The sequence below is a fragment of the Melanotaenia boesemani genome, chromosome 2, assembly GCF_017639745.1.
Source record: "Melanotaenia boesemani isolate fMelBoe1 chromosome 2, fMelBoe1.pri, whole genome shotgun sequence".
Taxonomy (NCBI): domain Eukaryota; kingdom Metazoa; phylum Chordata; class Actinopteri; order Atheriniformes; family Melanotaeniidae; genus Melanotaenia; species Melanotaenia boesemani.
The window spans coordinates 33,076,295-33,095,203 of NC_055683.1; the positions used below are offsets into that span (position 1 = coordinate 33,076,295).

Genomic DNA, 18,909 nt, shown 5'->3' on the forward strand with positions numbered 1-18,909 from the left:
AACACTAATGAAATTATATTACTACAACAAGACCTCATGCTAATATACATGTTATCAAATTCAACCTTATTTAGAAACAGACTGTTTCATATTTTTAAAATAAATTAGTTGAAATGGAGACAAAAAGATTGATGACCTCCTCTTATTAGAAACAATTTTTTAAAATAAAATAAACAAACTTTCAAATGGGAGGAAACAAACAAATTTGGGTTTGTCCACAGCAAAGAAATCAAGCTACTCACATCTCTGAAGCTTGGCAATAAATATGACCCTTCTCATTTGTTTCATACAAAACATTAAAATGTAAGACGACACATGGTGCATCAGCAATGTCATATATAACATTATTCTTGCCCAGTGGAATCAATCATCTTATTCACTGTAAGACTGAAAGTAAGGATACAAATGATTAAAGAAAAGTAAGATTATTTTTTCTTTTTTTATTCTGTTAGAGGCACTCTCAGAGTTTAGTAACAGAAAATGTCTCACAGAGAAGGAATGAGTCACTACATCCTGTTTGGTGCTGCATGGATTGATCAGGTGGTCACGAACACTTCAAGACAATTAAACTTCCTCGTCAGCTCACTTGTGATTCATGAATCACTGCAGTGTTAAGAATGGAAACAAATAAAACTCTGTTGCAGTTTGCAGCTCTGTAGCTGATTTGGTGTGGACATGTGACCAAACCGATACAGACAAGTGTATGATTTAATCTTTTATTGCTGAAAGCCGGAATGATTCATGCCGTCCAGGCAGAGGCATTAAAGCAGATTCTATGACAGTATGAGTGACCAGAGAGCTGATTTTAGGGAAGAAAAAAAAAAAGATAAAACAACAAGAAACACCTCACTTTCATTTCCCCCTGAGGTCCAATCAGCCCTCCAGCAATGGACTCGTCCTCCCTCAGTCAATGTATTCCCTTTCTCTTACAGCGTATGAAGTGAGACAGCCTTTGTACGAATGGGCAGCCTGGGTATAAAAAGACAAATATGCAAGACACTTTCAAGGATGAGGTTTAAGCTAGCCTTCTTGTTGTTCATTGTTTTGTCTTTACATTTCCTGTTTGTTTATACTATAAATAGTACCACGCTTTTGGAATCAGTATTTTTTCTAACAATGTTATTTTGTAGCACTTAATAGATGTAATATGAATGCACTCAAAGAGTGTACCAGAGTTGAAGTGCCTGTACAGTATCTAGTGTTTGAGTTCTATATTGTTTTTTTTTTAGCTTTTTCTTCTTTTTTTTTTTGCATTTTCCATTGATTTGAGGTTTTTATGAACATTTATTTTTAAGTATTTTGAGAGCTAATGAAGGCTTTTAGTGAACTAAACCTTGGAGACTCACACAAACTGTATAAACCTGGCACCAACAGTACAAACAGGTGGCCGGCAAACGCATACTGTATGTTAACATGCTAGAAATGTAGGGTCATGTAGCATTTTGAAAACATATACTGTACATGTCACCAGTAATTCTCTAAAATACGCATAGGCTTTTCATCAATAGAGATCAGCTCTACTGTACAGATGTTTTGCATGTACAGTAGTTTTATCATGTACCTCCACAGAGGCAACAGGAGACGTGTAACCTACAGTTTAGTGAAGCCTGTGGGAAGACTCACTGTGATTCTCTGATTTTATTACTTGATACAAATAAATCAGGACATAGTCCCCAAAAACCTGAATGTCATCTGTAGTTACCTACTAATGTAAAATGCATTGTGTAAATGTGAATTTCTTAGAGTTGATACGAGACACAAAATACACTATAAAATGTACAAAAACAAAAATATGTGCAAGTGAAATCAATAATAAAATAATAAAAAAAATATATGTAATTGCATTATTTGTCCAGTTTGTTGTTGTCATTAAACTAAAAAAGATTTAACATACATGCAGATAGACAGGAGCGATGAGAAGCCTGTATTTACACCATTTGTTTTCTCAAGATAACAGATTATTCAAATGCAGGGTCACAACGGGGCTGAAGCTCTTTCTAGTCCATCACAGAACTAATAGAGAGAGACCAACATTCAGTCAGACTCACCCTCACTAGTGAGTTTAAATTTAATGAAAAATCTGTTGTTACAGACTGTAGGTGAAAAAAAAAAGAAATACAGTACTAGTCTTGCAATCTAGCAGCGGGAACTCCTCTCTGTGCTTCTTCTAAGAGGGAAGCAGCTGCAGCACATGTGCAGTGTTGTCCTTGTAAATGGAGGCTGTGTGAGAAAGCCTCAGACATATATTATGCTGCATGCATCTTTCTCTCTTGGACATTATTACATCTGTAAATATAGCAAAACATCACTGAACAAACATTTCTTCACCTTATGTGGATGGCAATGTTGTCAGAGAGAGAAACACTCAACATACTCTGATCATGTTCTCGTGTTGATGTGTAGTCTTAATGAGCTGTAATTTCTCACAATGTCAGACTCATATTACCACCTAACGCAATAAAATAAATAGAAATGTGAATGACAGCAGCTTTATTGGGAATTTGGCGGCATTTAAACAAAGTATATTTGAGTACAGAGAGGAAGAGAGAAGCAGACAGATGTCAACAGCTACACAAACACAAAGCAAAACACAAATACAATGTGAAGAGTGGCCTCCCCACCCCCTAAAAATAAAAAATTCCCACACCAAGTTGTTTCCAAATCTCAAGAGCACTGATGAAAGGAGTTAAGGGAAAAACCTCAGTGGGCTAAAATTTGACAGAGAAATACTCAAAATCCCAAGCTATTGGCCAAAATGTCAGCTACACAGAATTAATGTTAGACTTAAGTTTTTTTTCCTCTCTTCCACAAAAACACCCAAAAGCATTCGCAAAAAAAAAAAAAAAAAAAACCACTAGCAAATGAAAATAAAATGCTCAAACCAGAAAGCATGAAGGGGTGTACTGACAGCCAAACCACAGCTAAAAGCAGGACCATATGTGACGGTCAACTGGACTGGGAGTGTGGTTCTTTACAGTCTTATCACTACTTAAACATCTTGGAGTCCAGCAGGATTTTCTTCCTGTGATGTGTTAGATTAATTCTCAGCGATAAATTCTCCACAGACACATAAGTGACATAATGCATGAAAAAAATCAAGTACATTGCAAATGCCAGCAGTTGTATTTCACTGCAATTTCGGACAGAAACATTCAGAGATACATTCAACAGAAGTTGTAATGCTCAATTTTTTTATTTTTAGAAAAAGATGGGTTTGCAGATAGATTGCAAATTTTATTTAATCTGCAAGAAGAAAACACATCATAATACCTTTAGTCTCTCTGTCAAGACTAATCAAGACTGTAAACCAGCTAAAGTGCCAGATGAAAGTAATAAGGGGAATAAAGGAAACAGACATGCTGTTTTGAAAGGAACTAAATTAAAACATGCTTTGGATGACTCAACTCAAACACATCCATGTGACTGACAGTTTGCAATGAAACATAGTGACCTCCAGCTAAATGAAGAATGGTTTCAGTTGAATTAATCATCCAGACTTTATTCATCAGGCAAAATTAATGCAATAAAGTGCTTTACAAAGTGCAAATCTAAAAACAATGAAAACAAGTGTTTAAAACAGTTTATCCCAAACCACACCATCCTAGCTCTAATTCATAAGTTTAGATTCTGTTTGGCTCTAATTTGCTTTAAATGTTCTTATTAGTTATAAAAATGAACAGAATATTGCTTTATTTTGACTGGTGCTGAATCATATTCACAGTAAAATTAAATTTAACATTAACTATAATGTCAAATTTCTGGAGGGTTGGTTGGTTTGATCAGCACATTCTGCACAAAATGAGAAAGTACTATAGTGTATCTGATGGATTTAAAGCACGACAATGGATTTTTGTTGATAAATAACAAGGAAGGTGAGAGTTTAGGTGCAGACAGAGACAGAAAGCAGGCAGGTATTTAATAAAACTTAACTTTACTGAACTTATTAGGCTAAAAAAATCCAATGGCCAGGCAGGAAATCAAAAACAGTGCAACAGACAAAAAGAAAATGGCAAATAACCACCAGAACTATGACAACAGAAAACAGATGAGGAGCAGTAAGAGAACAGGAAGCAGGCCATTGGTATGAATCAACAGAAAAAGCAAAAGCAACTATTTTAAATGTAACAAAGTAAGCTAACTATGCAAAAGAATGACAGAAGATTACAATATGAAAACCAAAACTCACAAGAAAACATTAGCGACAAATGCAAAATGAAAAGCCAAGGATAACATTCATAATTATGATTGTTAATACTTCAGAACAGAAATTCTTCACTCTGTTACACAAAATGTGAGGTCGGTGTTATAGTTTGATTTAAGCTACTACATGTCACTACACTATATATGCCAGACCTTTGAAGCAACACTACTAAACAACTAGATGTTTGAACTATGGTGCCTCCTAACGAAGGCTAATCTAGCTTCTGTCTTTCATCCCGTCTCTTCTCTGAGCTCTCTGAGCTCTCTCTAGCCAGTGAAAGTCAGTCTAATGTTGAACATTGTCTTATCTGTTGTCACCTTCTTTTTCTTTGATTCCTCTGATAATATCTGCTTGCATTATTTTCGCTGAATTATCCATGTTGCATGTTCAGTGTGTTAATATCCAGTTGCTGCCGTATGACACGGTGTCATAAAGCCTTAGGACGCTGCAGGGCAACAACGACTCAAGAAATGTGCAAGAATGTCTGTGCACCATCAAAACGAGTCAGAAGCTTGAGTTGGAAACTTGTGTAGTTTTGTTTTTAATAAACTAAAAACCAACTATATTGAATACTAACCCTCCATACACTTTAATGACAACTTGGTATCATTAAAGTTAATGAAATCCTATAGTCAACTTATTTTTTCTAGAAAGAAGAGACACCCTGAGAAAACCAAACCACACTATTATTATTGGCTAAACAATTCTCCACAAAGATTACTTATGTACTACTTGGGTCCTGCACAGCATTTGTCTTAATCTGTAGCTGGCTGTTGCTTTTCATTTCAACAGAGTAAATTGTGGGAAATGTTGGACTTTAAATTGCATTTCATATCTTCAAAATGGAGCTCCGTGGGGACATGCGAAAGCTTAAAATGACATGACATTAAAAATTTCTCCATATGTTTTCGATTTCCACATTGTAGCAGAAATGTGCAGATATAAAGTATTCTCCCATCATTTGTCGGGTAAGACTTTTCTCTCAAAGTTATCCCACTCACCTGCTGTTAATCGGGTCTGGTCCAGAACCTGCATTGTCGGCATCCGCTTCTGTGTCGTTTTATGAGGCATTACACTCATAATGGGTTCTGACATCTCTATTTCTTAGTATAATCAGCAAGCAAGTGCACATTGTTATATAATCATTTTCAAAAGTCCTGTTACTGCCACTGTCCTGGTTGACCACTGGTATGAATAGAAAGAGGGAATTAACGTCATTGTGAAGATAGACCAATCTTAAAGCTGCAAAGCAAAAACTGAGGTTTTCAGTCCAAACATCAATTTTACAGTTGAAGAAAGAAAATTTTCAGTCTCTAGAGTGTTTTTCAAAAAGCTTGATTTGAATATCCAAATATGCAGGTGCTTGAGGAATTTGTTGACATTTATAACACTTGCTTTCATACTGCCATTACAAGGTTGCAGTTTTACATATTTGTCTCCAGGCACTTTAAAGAAATGCTTAAAAATAAAAATAATAATAATAATAAAAACCACTTTCCACATGTTGTACATGTGTATTACATAATGTAAGCATGAACCTCTCTAATGTTTTAAATTCATGCTGTATCGGCTCATCGGAGTGCATTTAGGGTTCGGACTTTTTATGGTTCCATTTAGTTTAATGCTATTTAATATTGGTGACAACTTGATGAGATAGAAATAGTATAATCCCATAGGAAAAACAAATTTATGACAAATGTGGCTTTCATTTTTAAATCATCAAATGATGGATGTCACACCTCCAACTCACACAAGCTATGTACAGCCAGAGAAGGTTGGAAAAAATCAAAATGTTGAAACACTAAAACACATCTGTACGGAAATGTTTTGGACCACAGCTTCACTCAGTCAATCTACATCTGCAAGCAATGTGAGCAGATTTTGTGAAGGAGGATATTTTTAGACAAATATGTTTTTTCCACTCGGCAGAGGATGGAGCCGGACTGTGAGGCTCTTACAACAGGCTCTGAATGGTTGAGCTCTTCGCTCTCACGGTGAAACACCTGACAGATAAACATACAAAACATTCTTGCATAAATGCACAGCATGCACACAAACAGCTGCAGACAAAATAACAAACACGGGGTCATATCTGCAAATGGAGATGTTATCATTGTTTTCTGACATTGCGTCTCCTTGAGTCTGCAGAGTGAGAAATCTGTGTGCCAGCTGGGTGCAAGCACTGTGTCCTGTGTAGGGCACATGAAGAACCCATCCAGCATAGCAGCAGTTAACAAATAACCACATGAACCTCCCCAATCTGCCTGAATCCAGATAAAGGGACCACCCTCTTCCATCTCACTTAACATGCAGAATTAATAAAGAATATGATTTAAAAAGACAGAGAGGAAGGTTAAAAAAAAAAAAAAAAAGATGGGAAGACATATTTGAGAGTGATGGCAGCCAGCTGTGGGAGCCTCATTTTGTAACACCTCACTTGTATGGATAGCAGTAAAGCACACCCTGCAATGCTCAGCAGTAAGATTTATTATAATTATTTCTTGTAGCATTGCACTTGTTGCTGTGGGACTTATAAAACTTCTAATTTGGAAACAAAAATGAAAAGAAGAATAGGAAAAAATGGTGGGTTTTTTCCCTGTGTACTGAAATATGACTCTCTCGGTACTGAACAGCAGCACATTTATCTTCTTTTCTGTACAAATCTATAAATCTGATCCAGATGTATATAGAACTTCTGCTTGTATTTTCACCTTTGCAGTGGAAAAGATAAGCATATCAGCTTCAGTGTACTGAAGATAAATATCACCATTCTTTCTTGCAGAATTAACTCTCCTAAAAAAAACCCAATTTATCCTTCTTCACAGCACCAACTGTAACTGCAACTAAAGGATTTGGTTTCCTTATTTTCTCCACCACTACAAAGTAGGGTGGACACCTTTGGTGACTAATGGAGCGTTAGTGTGAGACTCACTTTACACACACCAATAACTTGCCTGTCATTTCACATCAAGATAGGGATTAATTATTTTAGTTTCTCTGTTTATTTCAACCACAGAGGTAAAAATGAAAGCTCTGGCACCTGTGTATGCAGGCCCTTTCAGATTCACATCCTGTACAAATTATTTTCTTGGACATAAAAGAATATCCTATTACACAGTGGAAAGGCAGAAAGCGTCACAGAAACTGGGTCGTGTCTGTGCCCCTGATGAAGCACCACAACTCTACATGTACCAGGAAAAGCAACACGGCAACATGATTTCTTACTTGTGAAGGGAACAGTGTAGCAACATTCAGCCAGATGGAAAAACAACACAGTTTACCACAAATATCTTTTGAAAGCCTGTTTTTTTTTCTCTTTTTACTTATTAAAAACAGCTAGAAGTGGCTGGATCAAGACTCAGATGTGAACGCTTTTCTCACACTGTTTAGTGACGTTTAAAATGAAGTCTTTATTTCCAGAAGGACATAAAAGTGAAAGTGTGCCCTATTTATACGCTGCTGGTAACGTTCTGCTTTTTCTCTTTAACAAGAAGCTGCCATAACAACGTTCTGTACAGTGTATGCCATTAATGCCATCCCATCACCCCATATAACGTCTTAAGTATTACTGAAAAATGGCCTGTGAGCATCCTACAGACACTGCCTACGTCTGTTTAAATGCAGCCGGGAAAAAGAAAATTACAGGCACTGAAACATTCTTCCTGAGAAATTCAGTTCATGACAAACATAACTAAATAAATTATGACTAATTAGCTGCCATGTTTATTTTATGAGCTGTATTCATATTTCTTCTTTTTTTCTGTTTCTACTACTGGCACTGACAAACATTAAAAAACATTTAGCTTTCTTTTATTGATTCCTGATGTATTGGACATGTGGCTAATCTGTGATAGAAGCTTTTACATAACGTACAACTGAACAAGTTTTTCTGAGTTCATCGGTTGGGTTAATGTGCAACATCATCTCAAAGGATGCAGAAAGCAGAGGCTATCCTGCTTTAACAGCAACGAGCTCCTACAATGAGGTGACAAGAAGTTAAGTTTACCAATCATCTAAGATAACAGAGAAAACTGTTTAAAAGTCCAGTCACCTCAGATCTTTGCTAAGAACAACAAATTATGGATGCAGGCCAGTAAAAAACAAAGGGGACTGGACCTGTGAGTCCCAAATGCAGCAAAGGTTCTGCGGTGCTCACATTTTTATCTCAACATTCAAAACGTTTGTATCAAATGTCACAAGATTTATCTCCTAAAACTACACACATGTACAGTATACTTGTACCAAAGGGACATGTATACTGGGACAGTGGCTGGAACTAATTATATTGGTTTTGTTTATATTCGGGTGGGGGTGGGGTGGGGGCACAGCAACCCATACTCCATCTCCCCTCCATTGCCCACCCAACAACATACCCAGAACTTTCAGGTTAAAAGATTTTAAGAGAGCAGTAAATTCTGTCATTTATCGATAGTAAATGTGGAAATTAGTCCACTGGCTTGTTCTCTGAACCTTTAAACAGCCTGCAGAAAGGGCGAGCAGGCAGAACAGAGGCTGTGTTCATTTTTGTGACACACTTCCTGTCTTTGATTACAAGACCTGATTCAGTCCTCTGATCAAAATTCACAAAAAAAAAACACAGCAGACATGAAAACGTAAATTCAAGATTTGCATTGACAAATGAAGTCTTTTCCCTTCAACCCCCTCCAACCTCTGAGACTGATCAGAAGCATCACAGCAGTTCTTTGACGTTCTCAATAATATTTAGAGATCAGGAGCAGGATAAAGTGATCTTACATCATTACACTATGCTCCACCTCATATAACACTGTTGATATCCGTTACATGAGGCAAACACTGGGAGCAGTCCATGTTTGTTTTCAGAACTATGATGAGAAAAGATGAATTTCAAGTTAAATACCAACAATTAAGGCTTGCTCATTACTCTGCCTTTCCCACCTTGTAACATACTCTACCATACAGATCTGTTGTTTCCCTGCTTTGGCTGCTGCTGCTGATGCAGCCGCTGATGCTTTCAGCTCTATGCCATTTGAATACTAAAAGACCAGCAGGTATATAGGGGGGAAAAAAGGATTGGTGGAATACCCTCAGTGTTTCTGTATCGAGACGTCTTGTGGAAAAATCAGCAACACAAGAGTTTCTGTTAAATAACTAGCAGGAATGCATAATTAGAAAGATGAGAGAACAATGTTTATGGGGAGAGAAAATACAGATGGAAATCAACAAGAAGCTCAGCTGCTATGGAGTTTCCTTCATCTGGGCTGAAGATGCTGAGTACCCACTGCACGTCCTGCTGCATCTGCACAGAGCAGTTTGCCTATATGACCGGCTCTAATCCACACCTCAGTGCAGAGAATGCACCTGGTAATCAGTTTTATGTTAGCATGCAGCATCATTTGCTGCATTTGGTAGGGCAGAGGCTATAAAACACAGCTGTTTCACAGTGAAAAGACCTATTTCCATTTTTCTTTACTCTCAATAACTGTGGAGACAGCCATCATTTATAAAGGCAAAAATAAGACAGGATTTTTCAAAAGTTTGCCTTTGTCAGCCAGTGTTAATATTGGAAAAGGCTGATACGAAGCAAATATTTTATGCAATTATAAAAAAAAATATACTTGTTGGTAACATAAATTAATTAAAAAGCCTGGTAGAATTGTGGGTAGAAACAAAGGGCATGCCTCATATTCACTGGATTTCCTGTGTACTGGTGTTTAGATGTCCTTTTGTCTCATATCTCGTCTCAGTTGCAACATTTCCTTTGAGACTACTTTCTCCCTTTGACCTTCTTTTTTGCAGTAATGAAACCAGAAAGAAGAAAATGGAGCCATAAGCTCCTTAATCAGTGACACTTTGGGGGTTCTTCACACAAATCTTAGACTTTCATCCTTTTGAAATGGCCTTCTGATTATAATTTGAACCTCTATACCCTCCTCTTTTCTTCCATTACAACCCTCAATCAGCCATCTGACTAAAAACTGTTTTATTAGATTATTACTTATACAAAGACTGTGACACCAATCTTCCTGAAATATTGAATATTCCACTGTATTTAAAGGTTTCTGTCTTATAACTATTTTTAGCTTTATATGGGTTGCCTGCAACTGCTATGCTGCAGCTCCTACCAGCAAAATATTGTGTTTTTGGTGATGAATGAACAGAGTTTAGTGTAATCCATGGTTGATATGATTTACACAATAGAGACCTACACTGTAAAATGTGACATTGGTTTTAAGAGAATACATTTACATACATGGGTAAAATTTTAACCTAACTTAGTCACAGTTAAAATTACCCAGTAAGTTTTACTTTTTAAAGAAAACATGTTTGGTTGATCAGTAAATCAAATTACACACCCACACACACAAAAAAAAAGTTTAATAATTTTAGTAAGAGTTAAAAAAAAAAGTAGAAAATAAAGTATACTGTGCTCATGACTTCTACCTTTCACCATATTTTCAACGTATAGACAATATGCTATGGATATAAAAATACAGGTTACCTGTATAAATTATGTTTTTAGTAATTTTGATACCATGTGACTACTCTCAAGTTACTGAGCAACACTGTGTTTAAAAACAATTATACAGGCAGCAGCAGAGCAGACGGGTCATGGTCTGATTTTTGTTTAGACAAATTCATGCCCCCAAAGCACTTTGCTTGCCGCAAAGAACATTTTTGACTTCATAAATTATGCCAATATGTCAATAACTGAACATGGTGAACTTGAAATCATCATGTGTGTAAGATAAAAAGATGAGCTTGTGAAATGTCTAATTCATGTGGAATTTATCCCATCAACTTCCTTCTACAACCTCATGCACTTACAAACTAAAATTTAACAAAAAAATTTAAATTTAACAAACTTAAATCATTCTAGTTACATTTTTAAGGTGAGACTGCTTTTTAAGTATGTCCACCTTGTTACATTTTACTGTCTAACAATTCATAAGTTAAAACCAAATTGCAGTCAGATGTGTTTTAATCTTCATTCAAGAAGCAGAAGCAGGAAAACTGAGATTTAATCCTTTCAACTTAACTTATTAATTATATCCTACATTGGCAAGAATGTACAAATAAAACAGGCAACTTATGATCATAACTATATGATCTTAAATTCCTGATTTAACAACATGCAGCTGCCAAAACAAATGGAAATATGCCTGCGGCCTGTTGACCACAGTGAAACTGTACAATGAAAAGCATTGTGTTGCTGATATGAGGTTTATGTTGTATAATGACCTATGAACATTTTATTTAACATGAAAAAGGGGACCAAAATCACTGGATGAGGTTCAAATAGCTGGTGTTTAAGCTCTAATCAGTGAACAGGGGGACAGAAATAAATATCATGCCATTCTAAATAGTGCGTCCACCTTTATTGCTATAAAATGTTAAATTTAAGCTCTCAAAGTATAAACCCTATTCTTGTTGGTGAAAATATGCCAGCTAATGTAGGATGGATTTTCATAACATTTAGCACACATTCACATGTTGCCTCTGTTGGAACCCTTTGACATCAGCAATACTTCAAGAATAGCAACACAAACCCTGAGAACAGCACCACAGACCTGATTTTTGTGGCTGCAGACCCTTTTTGTCCTTTTATTCCCACATGTTCAGACTTGTGGGGTGCTATAGAGTTTCCCAGCATGCACTGCCCATGAGATGCTGTGTCTCAAACTGTAAAAGTTTCCAATTCATCCAACTTGTATTTCTTGGGTCTGTGAGAAGAAACTCATGCACACATGTGAACAGCAGGGAGCTCAGTGACCTTAACAGCGTCAACAAAAACCCAATTTCAACATGATCCATCGACGGAGCAGGAACCAGCAGGCGCATATTTTAACTAACACAGAGGGTAACGATAATAGTTTATAGACTGACATAACATTTAACATTGATCAGTCCTGGTTCTTGACAGAATTCATATAAAAAAATAAAAATTTATTATTCTTGTACAATCAAAACAGATAAAAATTTTACACAATCGGTCACCTGAGTTTTACTGCAGGAAAGGAAGGAAGCGGTTTCCAGTTTCCATCAGAGAGAAAAGAGCTCTCTAAGAACCTCAGAAATGCTTTTATAAAACAAAGACTTAACAGCTCCAAGGGTAACAAAGACATGCACATGATGTAAAATACCAAGAGTTTGAACTGTTTCTGATGCTGCTGAAAGGTTTGACACTGCATGCTTTTAGGACATGACGCTTGTAAGTTAAGAATTACAATAAAAATATCTACAGAGCATCAGGGTGACATTTAGCAATCTGGGGAGGGGCTTCAGGCAGCAGAATGGGCTTTTTACTGGACCAAGAATGGCTCACTTTAGAGGGATTTGGTATCAGCCTGCTATGTGAGAGCATAACGTCAATTTAAGTAGAAAAAAGGGAAATAAAAATAAATAAATAACAAAAAATAAATAAATAAATAAAAACATGGATTTACTGAAAAAGCTGCAGATAACCTTAAACATACAGGCTTCTATCAGTGCTTAAATAAGAGATAAAAAAAACCATATTAAGAAATGATCCTTATGACTTAAAGCAGAAATGATTGCGCCTGAAATGGAAAACCCTTTACTGCCATGTTATAGCCTAACATTTCATGTTAACTGCATGCAACACTGTTGTTGCCATTAAAAATATAAAAAAGTAAAAAAAAAATGTTAAAAATGATACAAAAAGAGAGTAATCGTCAAATAGCATCCAGTTTGACTTTATTTGCAAAGACAAAGCCTTTTACTGTATGTTTCAGGATACGACAAAAACATTACAGAAATTGGTATTTTCTTTTGTTTTCATAGAACAAACACATAATTAGTTATTTACAGGCTTCAGCTACATAACCTTAAGTTATGAGCTAAATACTGAAGATGACAGCTGTCATGACGAGTGCCCTTTATAGTGGCTGATCACTATAACATCAGTCACATTTTCATTTCCAACATTTCAGAGACAGTTTGATGCATCTGCCATAAATCTTTGCATTCTGTTTGCCTGAAGAATGGGACTTTGATCTTAAGCCTCCTCTGGGTCACAGATTTCTGTAATGCATTAACTAATTTGTGTTTGTACCGTTTTAAAATTTGTTTAGTAGGCTATAAATTATCTGTAAACAGTCTCACTTGGACTGTAATTTGGAAGAATCAAGAATTAAACATGCATGTTTTTCTGGATACCATATAAGTAAAAAAGACAAATGATGGACTACAAAAATAGAAAAAAAAATACAAATGGCAAAATTTATAAGTCACAATAGCTATAAATAAATACAGCAACATTTACTCTTTTATATGTAAATTTAATCCATATCAAATGCATGTCTGAAAACAGACAAATAACAAGTGGAACTGCTACTATTACAAGTACAGCTATAAAGGAAGAGCCACTTAGCACAGAAACCATGCTTTTGTACTTAAAGTTAATTGATTCAAAATGTGGTCAAGTCATGAATGATCACTCAATACCTGCAGACGTCAGGAAATCAAAAAACGCCTCACATGCATTTTAACTGACCATTGAGAGAACGTCTAATAGATGTGACACATCTAATGGATAATTACCTCTCTTGTATAAAGCCACACACTAACCACAGTGCCTTTTATTGTTCTGAAAAGTCATGCTAAAGCAATGTCGGATTGCACAGCCCACTTTTAATGAATTAAAGAAGCTTTATTTTCCTTCGAAAATCCTCTGTTGACCTACCACTGATTGCTGACTCCTTTTAATGAGAGATAAAGTGGTGATTAGAACTCAGAGAGGCATCGAGATCCATTATGGGGAAGAATGTGACATTACAAAGGCGTAAAAAAAAAATGCTCCATGACTTAGTGGAATTTTTTTTTTTCTTAAAAAGAAACCCTCACACCCTTGTGTCTTTGCAGGAAATAGTTCCACTTAGAGGACACCCACATACTGTAGATCATGAACCCCAGAGCACTGGAGTAAAGGTGCAGTCATCAATCAGAGCTCTGCAGTCGTCAACACTACGAGGGTGTGGGTGTGTTGGGAGGCAATGGGACTGCACAGTTACAGCCTCTCCTTTACCGAAACCCACCGAGTCATCTGACAAAAGTTATAACCTGTTACTTGAAGAGAATTAAGTGTCTTTGTCTGTTCACCACATGTTGCGTGGCAGAGGCTTAAAAGGATCAGGTAATAATGAGTGCTGTTTGGTGGGCAGGTGATAAATGGTTCAAGGGATTGAATAAAGAGGACAATACAGATTGTGAGAGCAGCAGTCTGAAAATTTGACACAAAGTGTGTCATGTTAACTCCCAGATGAGGTCATTAATCAATGCTGTAGTGCAAAGAGGTCTGACAACTGCTAATTTAGAAGGGAGAGGCTGAAGGAGAGTATAACTGCTGCAACAAATACTGAGCGGAAGGCAGAATATTTGCAAGCTTTTTTTTCCCCCAGTATTCTTTTTTTTTTTTAGCTCCACATGTCTTATTTTCTCCTTTCTGCCTCTCAGAGCTTTTTCTTTTGAGGTCTTATCAACACATCTGTCTGGAGAAGTTAGTGTTCCCATCCATTTTTACACCATGTTTTCCTAAAGAGTCACTGGATCCCCGAAGAGCCTTCCTAGTTCACTGTTTCCCTTCAGGCCCTCCAAAGAAAAACTGAGTGTAACTAAAGACCCCTGACTAACCACAGCCCCAAACATTAACCTGCTGAGACTGCCTGAAAGCTCCAACTGGACAAAATTTGTGTTTTTACTGTATGGGAACTAATGAGGGAGGGATACGGTGCAGTGGAGTTCATTGTGGCATGAACAGGTTAATCTTTAAACAAAGTCAATGAGCATCTGTTCGGTAACAGATTTTAAAGTGTGCAACTTTGTGGGATCTCCTAAACATAAATTCTGTAACAGATGGAACCATAATGATTTTCGTCTGTCCACTGCATTATATATTTGCTAACTGCACAAGTAAATTTATTACTACTGCTGACATGGTATGACTGTCCTGTATTACAGGAACATATGCAAGCTTGTGTGCAAGATATCTGTGGAAATTTAACTTCTCCAGACAAACTGATACCTGACGTCATCTAAAAATCACCCACAGCACCCCAATGTTTTTCTCCCTGCAAGAAAAACAGAGAATTTGCAAACTAAGTAGGCCTACCAGCAAGCTGAAACCTACTGACAGCCATCCAATCACAGTCTCAGCTGAGGGATTGGGAAAATTTGCAGACGCAGCTGTGCTTGTCATTACTCGGCCCACGTGGATCCACTCACCAACTTTATAGAAGTATTTTCGTTAAATTATATATCAGACCCCAGGGTTGTTCTCCTCCTATCCTCTCTGGTCCTTTCCAGAAAGTGATAATCGCATAAAAGTTTGTTAGCACCTTTTTTTTGACAGCAGAGAAGATGATCTACTGGACAAACCCAATGACTGCATCCTACTCATGGCTGATGGCTTATAGGAAGACAATGGATGTTCTCTTCCATATCAGTAAATATGGTAAACACCCAGACGGACATAGTTAAACTTTGAGAGTCATTAGAGCTGCATTACTGCACTAAGTGCAAAGAGGAGAGTAACTAAATGGGCACTTGTTTGCTTTGTGGCACTGGTGGTATTGGCACATGAGATCTACAGCAATATACTGTAGGCTTCTCAGACCACAGACATTTACTCTAAACAAAGTCATTAAGGTCAGACTGAACCAAGCAAGTTTGTTCATGTAAAATCAGAATAAGGAGTATATACTTATTTAACCTGGAAGAAAAAAATAGACTTTTTTGACATTGCTGTTCGTGGGAATGGACTGCTTCTCCAAACTATGTATTTACTATGAATGATGCAAAAATATTAGACTTAATCATTCATTTACTGAAGAAATTATCTAATTTCTCACAGCTTTGTGGAAAAATGTGTGTAGCTCAAGGATTAGGAGTTAGTTGTTGGTGGAATTAGACTATTACAGTTTATTTTATTTATTTTTTTTTTACAAAAAGACTGTTTAGAAATAAATTATGTATTAGTCCACAAGGTCCCAGAGTAACCTCCAAAAACTAAACGCTCACATGTGGGCCAATATTAATGTTCATGAGACTGTAATCAAGAAAATACTGATGTAATGGAAAGAACATAAAGAGAGAGCTACTTATCTATTAAAAAAAGTTAAAAAGTAAATAATTTGCACAAAAGAGGAGACAGAGAAAACCCTTGGGCAGTTTTGTCAAGATCAGCCAGATGGCTGTCATAAATTACTGTTATCTTACATGTTGTCAGTCAGAATTTATGCTCCTTAACACATTTTCCTTAACAAAAAAAAAAAAAAAGATAAATTTTAAAACACATAAGTTGTAACATGAAAGAATGGTGATAAAAAAAATAATGAAATGAATGTTTTAGAATGGCTGATGCAAAGTCCTGGCCAGAATCTCACAGAAATGTTGCAGAAGGACCTGAAGTTGAAAGAAAAGGCTGCTTTTTTTTTTTTTTTTTTTTTTTTTTAATGCATCAAAAAAGAAATTTATGATGAGTCAACCGTTTGGACACTAAGTCAGTTAAAAGTCAGGTGTAGACACACAAATGAACAGACTAAACTAAGGTCATTCTGGTCCAATATAAAGGCTTAGAGTTAAAAAAAAAAAGACTTCATCTAGATTTTTTAAATGTTAGAAAATTTAAGAATATAGAATAGACTTTAAATTTACCCATAAAATTACAATACAGTATAAATACAGTATGCTATGATAGACAAAATCATTCAAAAGAAGTGACATTTTGATTAAAAGAGTTAAAAGTAACACACATTTGAGGAAATTTGGCAAAAAAGAAAATTCCAGTGCTGCACAATGATAACATGAAACACCAGCAGGTGCATCTTCCGATCTAATCTGCTAAAAACCAGAAACAGTCTGACTTATGTGTTTTATCTCATCCACCTCACTTCATGTGACATGTTCTGAGCCCGTCTGCGCTCTGCTGATGCGATGGAAACCTTTAAATAAAACTCATAAAAAAAAAAAAACAAAAAAACAAACAAACAGCAGCCTAAAAATTTTTCTGCCTCACACTGCCAACCATTTAACATTAATTTGCATTCAGTGCAAACTTCAATAACATTATGTGCTAAGAGCAACATAATGCCCTACTAATGCACAACATCATGGTAACTGTAATATGTCACTGTCTGGTTTTAAATGCATCTGTGTTGAGATGGGTGCCTTAATGTACTAAAGAGTCACATTGCCCAGTGAGGGCTGTGGGGCCAGATTTTACGATGCATCTCAGTGATGCTCCTCAATATGAAAAATGATGTTAGTCATTTATGGGTCTGCTAAAAGAAGTGAGTTAATGCATCAGAGAGAGAGAGGGGGATCAAAAACAAAGACCTGAGCACCTGGCTGCAGGGCCATCCAGGAGAGTAGACATGTTCATTATGAACTACCCTCTACATATCACTCAAACACACGGCAGCTTTAGATAGCTCACATCTCCATGATGTGCTGGAATATGAATGCAAATAGTGTATTAATGGATTTGGATGAAACCACAAAGCTGTCTAATTCTGGCTAATGAGCTCAGTGACAGCAAAGTTAAGCATGCTACTTATGTAAACTTTGCTTTCCGTTTGGCGTCATCAGTAGTATTTCTGTGGATCTATAATTAGGATGGTGATGGTCACTGTGGATTTGATATATTAAATTTTAACTCTGAAGTCAAAGTCCCAACAAGCTACATGTGTTAACTCCTTTTATTCTGGGCTTACGGATGCTCTTTTGAGGACATCCATCCTTCTCCATTCAGCATGTGTTGCACATGTATGTAACACTTCAAGGTTCAAAGGTTTCTGCGCCACTGCTGTCATCACGGTTGATGTATTCGGTGGCATGCAGACAGCAGATGCTCAACTCTTCATGGTGCCTTTGGTATGGGGCAAACTCATCTTCGCCTTCATCCATCCTCTGACATTGTCTAGTGAGTCACAGTGAGTCAAACATTATCCAGGTCTGCTGAGAAGGATATGAATGACTATGGAGCTGCATGACACGAGTAAGAGTGGGGATGATGTGTGAAGTTGCTTGAATAGTTAAAGGTTTAGATTAGCAAGATTAGTAAATAAGCTGAAGCTAGAACTAGAATGATGGTGCAACATAGATGGCTCTAAATGGAAATGTTTGTTTTAGACATGAAATTAGTGAAAAAAAAATGCTCTTCACTTTGTTAATGTCACTATGAAGAACTGTGTAGGTGTCTTTGCTGTGTGGTGAGCTTAGAAATCTCCAGACAGATCATGTACAATATTTCTGCAGACTGGCTTCATCCAAGCCAACGTTTCCTCCAGCTCCTTTACTTTTATCTTCACCTTTATCTTCGGTTAGGTCTAGGTATTAAAACATTGGGTTAAGTTTAGAATAGATATGGAAAAGAAAAGCAGCCCTAACCCTACAGACCCATTAGGAAACACAATACAAACTTGTTTTTGCCATCATATCACATTAACACAGCCTTTGATGGGGCACAATTTTAAACTGCTTTACTTGAAATGTGTAATTAATGTTTGTCATTAGTATCTGTTTTAAATATTGCTATTATCCAACACCATATCATGCATATAATAATTTTTTACAGGCCGAACACTCGGAGCCTGCCTTGATGCTATTTAAAGTCAAATACTTTCCAAATCATAAACTTTAAATCTGGTTAAAAACATTAGGCAGCATTAGCTGCAGTCAAAGCTATTGACTAGGCACAAGCCTTTTAA

The 18,909-nt window shown here is 36.5% G+C and overlaps 1 long non-coding RNA gene across 2 annotated transcripts in view; it reads right to left on the minus strand.

The window, feature by feature from the left end:
- LOC121632772 overlaps positions 1-18,909 on the minus strand; it is a 74,136-nt gene that overhangs the window by 3,007 nt on the left and 52,220 nt on the right. The gene's annotated exons all lie outside the window — the stretch shown is intronic.